Source organism: Macaca nemestrina, chromosome 17 (assembly GCF_043159975.1).
Source record: "Macaca nemestrina isolate mMacNem1 chromosome 17, mMacNem.hap1, whole genome shotgun sequence".
Taxonomy (NCBI): domain Eukaryota; kingdom Metazoa; phylum Chordata; class Mammalia; order Primates; family Cercopithecidae; genus Macaca; species Macaca nemestrina.
In genome coordinates, this window is record NC_092141.1 from 10690129 (window position 1) to 10700097 (window position 9969).

The window sequence follows — 9969 nt, forward strand, 5'->3', positions numbered from 1 at the left end:
TAAAATCATGGCAGAAGGGGAAGCAAACACATTCTTCTTTACAGGGCAGCAGCAAGGAGAAGTGCTGAGCAAAAGGGGGAAAAGCCCCTTATAAAACCATCAGATCTCATGAGAACTCACTCACTATCACAAGAACAGAATAGGGTAACCGCCGTTATGATTAAATTATTTCCCACCAGGTTTCTCTCATGACAAGTGGGGATTATGGAAACTACAATTCAAGATGAGATTTGGGTGGGGACACAGCCAAACCATGTCATTCTGTTCCTGGCTCCTCCCAAATCTCAGGTCCTCACATTTCAAGACAAAATCATGCCCTTCCAACAGTCCCCCAAAGTCTTAACTCATTCCAACATTAACCCCAAAGTCCAAGTCCAAAGTCTCATCTGAGACAAGGCAACTCCCTTCTGCTGATGAGCATGTAAAATCAAAAGCAAGTTTGTTACTTCCTTGATACAATGGAGGTACGTGGATTGGGTAAGTATATCTGTTCCAAATAGGAGAAATTGGCAAAAAAAAAAAAAGGGGGAGTCACTGGTCTCATGCAAGTCTGAAATCCAATAGGGTAGGAATTAAATCTTAAAGCTTTGAAATAATCTCCTTTAACTCCATGTCTCACATCCAGGTCACTCTGATATAAGTGGTAGGTCCCATGGCCTTGGGCAGCTTTACTGCCATGGCTTTGCAGGGTACAGCCTCCCACCTGGCTGCATTCATGGCCTGAAATTGAGTGTCTGCAGCTTTTCCAGGGGCATGGTGCAAGCTATTGGTGGATCTACCATTCTGGGGTCTGGAGGACAATGGCCCTCTTCTCACAGTTCCACTAGGCAGTGCCCTAGTGGGAACTCTGTGGGGGCTCTGCACCCCCATTTCTTTTCCATGCTGCCCTAGCAGAGGTTCTCGATGAGGGCTCTGCCCCTGCAGCAAATTTCTGCCTGGACATCAAGGCATTTCCATACATCCTCTGAAATCTAGGCAGAGGTTCCTCGATTTCAGTTCTTGACTTCTATGCACCTGCAAGCCTAACACCATGAGTCAGCTGCCAAGACTTGGGGCTTGCATCCTCTGAAGCAATGGCCTGAGCTGTACCTTGGCCCCATTCCCTGTTTAGGCATAGCTGGAGCTGAAGCAGCTGGAATGCAGGGCACCATGTCCTAAGGCTGCGTAGAGCAGGTGGGGCCTAAGCCCAGCCCACAACACCATTTTTTCCCTCCTAGGCCTCCAGGTCTGTGATGGGAGGAGCTGCTTTGAGGGTCTCTGACATTCTGTGGAGACATTTTCCCCATTGTCTTGGTGATTAACATTTGGCTCCTCATTACTTATGCAAATTTCTGCAGCCAGCTTGAATTTCTCCACAGAAAATGGAGTTTTCTTTACTATTGCATCATCAGGTTGCAAATTTTCCAAACTTTTATGCTCTGCTTCCTCTTGAATACTTTGCTGCTTAAAAATTTCTTCCACCAGATACCCTAAGTCATCTCAAATTCAAAGCTCCACAGATCTCTAAGGCAGGGGCAAAATGCCATCAGTCTCTTTGCATAGCAAAAGTCAGCTTTACTCCAGTTCCCAAAAGTTTCTCATCTCCATCTGAGACCACCTCAGCCTGGACTTCATTGTCCATATCACTATCAGCATTTTAGTCAAAGCCATTCAACAAGTCTCTAGGAAGTTCCAAACTTCTCACATCTTCCTGACTTCTGAGCCCTCCAAGTCTGTAGGAAGTTCCAAACTTTCCCACATTTTCCTGTCTTGTTCTGAGCTCTCCAAACTGTTCCAACCTCTGCCTGTTATCCAATTCCAAAGTCGCTTCCACATTTTTCAATAGCCTTACAGCAGCATCCCACTCTCTGTGGTACCAATTCACTGTATTAGTCAGTTCTTACACTGCTAATAAAGACATACCTGAGACTGGGTGATTTATAAAGGAAAGAGGTTTAATTGACTCACAGTTCAGCATGGCTGGGGAGACCTCAGGAAACTTACAATCATGGCCAAAGAGGAAGCAAACATGTGCTTCCTCACATGCTAGCAGCAAGAAGTGCCAAGCAAAAGGTGGAAAATTCCCTTATGAAACCATCAGATCTCATGAGAACTCACTATCATGAGAACAGCATGAGGGTAACTGCAACTGCCCCCATGATTCAGTCACCTCCCACTGGGTCCCTCCCACAACGTGTGGGGATTATGGGAACTACAATGCAAGATGAGATTTGGGTGGGGACCCAGTCAAACCATATTGCTCCCAATCTGTGGGTTGGCTCTTCACACCATTAACTTTCCTTTGCTGTATAGAAACCTTTTAACTTGAGGCAATCTCATTTGTTTATTTTTGCTTTTGTTTTCCATGCTCTTGGGGTCATATCAAAGAAATCACTGCCCATACCATCGTCATGGAGATTTTTTCCCCATGTTTTCTTCTAGTAGTTTTACAGCTTCCGGTATTATGTTTAAGTCTTTATTCCATTTTGAGTTATTTCTTCTATAAATGATGAGATAAGGATCTATTTCACTCTTATGCATGTGGATATTCAATTTTTCCAACACTATTGAAGAGACTATCCTTTCCCTGTTATGTATTCTTGGCATCTTTGTCAAAAATCAATTGACTGTAGATGTGCAAGTTTATTTCTGGGCTTTCTATTCTTATTCCATTGGTCAGTGCATCTGTTTTTATGCAAGTACCATGCTATTTGGATTACTATAGTGTTTTAGTCCATTTTCACACTGCTATAAAGAACTACCTGGAACTTGGCAATTTATGAAGAAAAGAGGTTTAATTGACTCAGCTCCATAGGCTTAACAGGAAGCATGGCTGGGAGGCCTCAGGAAACTTACAATCATGGCAGAAGGCAAAGGGGAAGCAAGGACCTTTTTCACGTAGTGGCAGGAGGGGGGGAGAGAGAGAGAGAGAGAGAGAAAGAAAGAAAGAGACAGTGCCACACACTTTTAAACCATCAGATCGCATGAGAACTCACTTATTGTCACAAGAACAGCAAAGGGTAAATCCACGCCCATGATCCAACACACTTCTAAACTATCAGGTATCATGAGAACTCACTCACTATCATGAGAACAGTGAAGGGGAAATCCGCCCCCATGATCCAGTCACCTCCCACCTACTCCCTCCTCCAATTTGACATGAGATTTGGGCAGGGACACAAATCCAAACCATATCATATAACTTTGTAGTGTATTTTGAAATGTGGTTGTGTGATGCCTTCCACTTTGTTCATTTTGATCAAGATTGCTGTGACTGTTTGGGGTCTTTTGTGCTTCCATACAAATTTTAGGATTTTTTTTTTTCTATTTCTGTAAAGAGCAACATTGGAATTTTTATAGGAATTGCATCGAATCTGTAGCTCACTTTGGGTAGTATGGAAATTTTAACAAAATTTATTCTTCCAATCTATCAGCATGAGATATCATTCCATCTATTTGTGTCATCTTCAATTTCTTTCATTAATGTTTTGTGGGTTTTGGTATACACATATTTCACTTTGTTGGTTAAATTTACTCCTGTATTAGTCTGTTCTCACACTGCTATAAAGAAATACCTGAGACTGGGTAATTTATAAAGAAAAGAGGTTTAATTGGCTCATAGCTTTGCAGACTGTACAGGAAGTATAGTGGCCTCTTCTGGGGAGGCCTCAGGAAATTACAATCATGGCAGAAGGTGATGGGGAAGCAGGAGCATCTTACATGGCTGGAGCAAGAGGAAGAGAGAGCCGGGGAGGTGCTATACATTTTTAAATGACCAGATCTTGTGAGAACTCTATTACAAGACAACACCAAGGGGATAGTGCTAAGCCATTTATGAAGGATCCACTCCTGTGATCCAATCACCCCTCCCTGACCAGACCCCACCTCCAACAATGGGGTATTACAATTGAAAATGAGATCTGGGTGGGGACACAGATTGAAACCTATGGGGGAACCAACCCCCGATAATTCATCATAGGTTCTTTTCTATTTTCTCTAAGTGTCAGCTGGTCTGAGAAATAAAGGGAAAGAGTACAAGAGGGAGAAATTTTAAAGCTGGGTGTCCGGGGGAAACATCACATGTCGGCAGGTTCCGTGATGCCCCCTGAGCCATATAATCAGCAAGTTTTTATCAGCAGTTTTCAAAGGGGAGGGAGTATATGGATAGGGTGTGGGTCACAGAGATCACATGCTTTAAGGGCAACAAAAGATCACAAGGCAGAAGGTCAGGATGAGATCACAAGGTGAGGGCAAAACTAGAATCACTAATGAACTTCCATGTCCCACTGTGTACGCATTGTCATTGATAAACAACAGGGTTCAAGAGCAGAGAACCAGTCTGACTAGAATTCATCAGGCTGGAATTTCCTAATCCTAGCAAGCCTGAGGGCGCTGCAGGAGACTAGGGCGTGTTTCATCCCTGTCTACATCTGCTTAAGGCAGACACTCCCAGGGTGGCCATTTTAGAGGCCCTGCCCTGGGAATGCATTCTTTTCCCAGGGCTGTTAATTATTAATATTCCTTACTGGGGAAAGAATTCAGTGATATTTCTCTTACCTGTTTTTGGTAATAACAGAAATATGGCTCTGTCCTACCTGGCCCACAGGCAGCCAGACTTTAAGGTTATCTCCCTTGTTCCCTGAAAATCGCTGTTATCCTGTTCTTAAGGTGCCCAGATTTCATATTGTTCAAACACACACGCTCTACAAACAATTTTTGCAGTTAACACAGTCATAACAGGGTCCTGAGGTGATATAAATCCTCAGTTTATGAAGATGATGGGATTAAGAGATTAAAGTAAAGACAGGCATAGGAAATCACAAGAGTATTGATGGGGAAGTGATAAATGTCCATGAAATCTTCACAATTTATGTTCAGAGACTGCAGTAAAGACAGGTATAAGAAATTATAAAAGTATTAATTTGGGAAACTAATAAATGTCCATGAAATCTTCACAGTTTATGTTCTTCTGCCAATGGCTTCAGCCAATCCTTCCGTTCGGGGTCCCTGACTTGCCACAATAGAAACCATATTAACTTCTATGTATATTTGTTTTTAGATGCTGTTGTAAATGGGATTGATTTCCTAATTTTTAAAAGATAGTTGTTTGTGTAAAGAGTCAGTAGTATACACTGCTGATTTTTGTATGTTGATTTTGTACCTTGCAACTTAGCAGAATTTCTTTGCTAGTTCTTATGGTTTTTTTGGTGATATCCTTAGGGCTTTTTATGTATAAGATTATGTCATCAGCAAACAGAGACATTTAGATGGCTTTTTTTTTTTTTTACTTGCATAATTGTTCTGCCTAGGACTTCCACCACTATGTTGAAAAGAAGTAGTGAGAGTGGGTAACCTTATCTTGCTCTTGATCTTAGAGCAAAACCCTTCAACTTTTCGCCATTGAGTATGTTAGCTGTGGCGTTGTCATATATGGTCTTAATTGTGTTGAAGAACATTCCTTCTATCTATACCTATGTCATTTTTATTATGAAAGAATTTTGAATTATATTAAATGCTTTTTCTGCATGGTTAAGATGATAATATGATTTTAATCCATCCTTCATTCTGTTAATATAGTATGTTACATTTATTGATATGTATATATTGAACCATCCTTGAATTATAGGAATAAATCTTATTTGATCATGGCGTGTGATCCTTTTAATGTGTTTTTGAATTCAGTTTGCTAGTATTTTCTTGAAGATTTTTGTATCTGTGTTCATCAGGGATATTGACCTGTGATTCTGTTTTCTTATAGTGTTCATATCTGGCTTTGGTATGAGATTAAGGCTGGTTTCAAACAAATGAGATTGGAAATGTTCTCTTCTCTTCATTCTTTTGGAATAGTTTGAGAATTATTGCCATTAATTGTTTCATTGCTTGATAGAATTCACTTGTGAAGCCATCTGGTAATGGGCTATTCTTTGTTGGGACTTTTTGATTACTGATTCATTTTCGTTACTCATTATTGGTCTGTTCAGACTTTTTATTTATGCTTCAGTCTTGGTAGGTTGAATATTTCTAGGAATTTATCTATTTCTTCTAGGTTATTCAATTTATTGGCTATAGCTGTTCATAATAGTCCCTATGATCCTTTATATTTCTGTAATATGAGTTGTAATGTTTCTTTTTCATTTATAATTTTTTGTATCTGAGTCCTCTTTGTTTCTTGGGTAGTTTAGCCAAAGAATTGCCAATGTTTTTTATCTTTTGACAAAACCAAGTCATGGTTTTGTTGACCTTTTGTACTCTCTTTGTAGTCTCTGTTTCATTTATTTCTGCCCTAATCTTTATTTCTTTTTCATTCCTTCCTCTGACTTTGACCTTAGTTTATTCTTTTTCTGATTTCTTGGGATGTGAAGTTAGGTGGTTTATTTGAAGTCTCCTTTGTTATTAATGTTGGTATTTATCACTATAAACTTCCCTCTTATAACTGCTTTTTCAGCATCCCATAAATTTGAGTATGTTGTGTTTTCATTTTTATGTGTCTCAAGATACTTTTTGATTTCCCTTTTTGATTTCTTTTTTGATCCATTGGTTGTTCAGGAGTATGTTGTTTAACTTTCACATATTTGTGAATTTTTCAAAATATTCTTGTTATTTATTTTTAGTTTCATACCATTGTGGTTAGAAATAATACTTGATCTTAATATTTTTAAACTTGTTAAGACTTGTTTTGTGGCCTAATATATGGCCTGTCCTGGAAAATGCTCAGGTGCATTTAAGAAGAATATGTATTCTTGGCCGGGCGCGGTGGCTCAAGCCTGTAATCCCAGCACTTTGGGAGGCCGAGACGGGTGGATCACGAGGTCAGGATATCAAGACCATCCTGGCTAACACGGTGAAACCCCGTCTCTACTAAGAAATACAAAAAACTAGCCGGGCGAGGTGGCGGGCGCCTGTAGTCCCAGCTACCCGGGAGGCTGAGGCAGGAGAATGGCGTGAACCCGGGAGGCGGAGCTTGCAGTGAGCTGAGATCCGGCCACTGCACTCTAGCCTGGGCTACAGAGCGAGACTCTGTCTCAAAAAAAAAAAAGAAGAATATGTATTCTGTTGTTTTGGGATGGAATGGCCCATATATATCTGTTAGACCCATTTGGTCTATATTGTTATTTAAATCTGCAGTTTCCCTTCTGATTTTCTGTCTGGATGGTCTATCCATTGTTAAAAGTGGGATATTGAAGTCTTCTACTATTATATTGCTGTCTGTTTCTTCCCTTAGTTTTGTTAATATTTACTTTATATATTTAGGTGCTCTAATGTTGGGTGCATATATAATTACAATTATTATATCCTCTTAATGGATTGATTATTTTATCATTACATAGTGACCTACTTTGTCTCATGACAGAATTTCACTGAAATTAATATAAGTATAGTCACTCATGTTATTTTTTGGTTACCATTTGCATAGAATAACTGTCTGTCTCTTTACTTTCTGTCCATTTATGTCCTTCAGACTAAAGTGTGTCTCTTGTAGACAGCATATTTTTGGATCTTGTTTTTTAAATCCATTCAGCCACTTTGTTTCTTTTGATTGGAGAATTTAGACTATTTACATTGTAAGTAATTATTGAAAGGACTTACTATTGCCTTTAATTGTTCATTGTTTTCTGATTGTTTTGTAGATCTTTTGTTTCTTTCTTCTTTCTTGTTGTCTTTGCGATTTTTTGGGTTTTCTTAGTGGTACATGTTGATTTTTTTTCTATTTATCTTTTGTGCATCGACTATAGAGGTTATTTTTGTGGTTAACATGGGGCTTACATAACCTCTTTTTAGTGGATAACAACTTTAATCATATACAAAAACTCTACACTTTTATTTTTCTCCATGTTTTATGCCACAGTTTATATATTTTTATGTTGTATATAAAAATTATATATATCTATTAGTTCATATTAAATTATTATAGCTATAGTTTAAAAAATTTTTTGTATTGTAACTTTTATACTAGAATTGGAAGTGAAATACACACTGCTATTACAGTATTATTCTGATTTTGACTGTGTATTAAACTTTCCCTGAGTTTTATACTTTCGTATGTTTTCTCTTCTCCTTCCTTCCTTCCTTTCTTCCTTCCTTCCTTCCTCTCTCCTATTATCTTTCTTTCCCTCCCTCCCTGTCTCCCTCCTTCCCTCCCTTCCTTCCTTCCGAGTCTTGCTGTGCTGCCTAGGCTGGAGTGCAGTGGCATGATCTTGGCTCACTGTAACCTCAGCCTCCTGGGTTCAAGTGATTCTCCTGCCTGAGGGAGAATCAAGCAATTCTGCTGAGTAGCTGGGACTACAGGCATGTGCCATCATGCCCGGCTAATTTTTGTATTTTTAGTAGAGATGGGGTTTCATCATATTGGCCAGGCTGGTCTCAAACTCCTGGCTTCAATTGATCCACTTGCCTTGGCCTCCCCAAATGCTGGATTACTGGCATGAACCACCACCTCTGACCTCATATGCTTTTGTGTCTTACTTAGCATTCTTTCATTTCAATCTGAAGAATTCCCTTTAGCATTTTTTGGTAGGCAAGTCTTGTATTGATGAACTCTCTGAGCTCTTGTTTGTCTGGGAATGTCTTTATTGCTTTTTCATTTCTGAAGGATAGCTTTGCCAAGTACAGTATTTTTGCTTGTAATGTTTTATTTCAGCACTTTGAATATGTCATCCCACTCCTTTCTGACTTGCAGGATTTCTGTTGAGAAGTCTATTGTTAGTCTTATGTAGGTTCCCTTGTATGTGATGAGCTGCTTTTCTCTTGCTTCTTTCAAAATTTTCCATCTTTGACTTTCACAATTTTATTACAGTATCTTGGAATATTCTTTTTTTGGGTTAATTTGTCTTGTGATTCTTTGAGTTTCATGGATGTAGATATGTATATCCTTTTTAAGATTTGGGAATTTTTAGTTAGTATTTCTTTAAATAAGCTTTTTGTCCCTTTTTCTCTCTTCTCCTTCTGACACTGTCATAATTTATACATTTGTATGCTTGATGGTGTCCATAGTCCTTTATGCTTTTTCTCTTTTTCCTTTTTTGATCCTCTAATTGGCTAATTTCTGATGACATATCTTTGAATTCACTAATTCTTTCTTTTGCATGATTGAGTCAGTTGTTGAAACTCTTCATTGAATTTTTCTATTCTTTTATTGTATTATTCAGCTCCAGGATTTCTGGGTTTTTTTGTCTTTACTATGGTTTCTATTTTTTTGTTAAACTTTTCGCTTTGTTCATGCATTATTTTCCTAATTTTGTTTAGTTGTCTATTTTGGTTTTCTTGCTTCTCATTGAGCTTCTTTAAGATAATTATTTGAATTCTTTTTCATGCAGTTTATAGATCTCATTTCTTTGGGGTTGGTTATTGGAGCTTTATTAGTTTCATTTGGTGGTGTCATGTTTACATGATCCTTTGTTATCTGTGTAGTCCTGCATTGGTGTCTGAATTTATTCAGGTTTAGTTATTTCCACTCAAATGTAATAGGGTGTACAGAATGGCAGAGAAATTAGGGAGTTCTCAAGAGAATGGCTATAAAGATAGGTTATGAATTTTTCCATAAATGGGAAGAGAAATAAAGATAAAAATGATGCTGATTTAGATGAGAAGTAAAGAGACCAAATACTCAGGTGCTAATGGGGTTGAAGAACTGTTATGTTGGGAATAGTTCAACAAGCAAGATAGAGAATCAGAAAGGAGATGCTTTATGTAGTTAGTTTGGAGAATGGAGATTGGGCAGTTTTGTGATACTTTCTAGAGTGAGATGAGACTATGGAGGAGGGGTAGTGGCAGAGAAGGTAGTTGAGGTGGAAGTCAGTGTATTCAATGAATCATCCATGTGGACACTGAAATCTCTCAGGAATGTGGTAAGGATTGGGTGGAAAGGAAAGGCAGGTGCCAAAATCTTCGATGAATGAAGAGTTAGTAAATGACTGCAGTAGGTTATGTGGAATAGCTAAATAATATGAACTTCAAAGAAGGAAGAGTCTTCTATAGGAGGATAAGCAACAA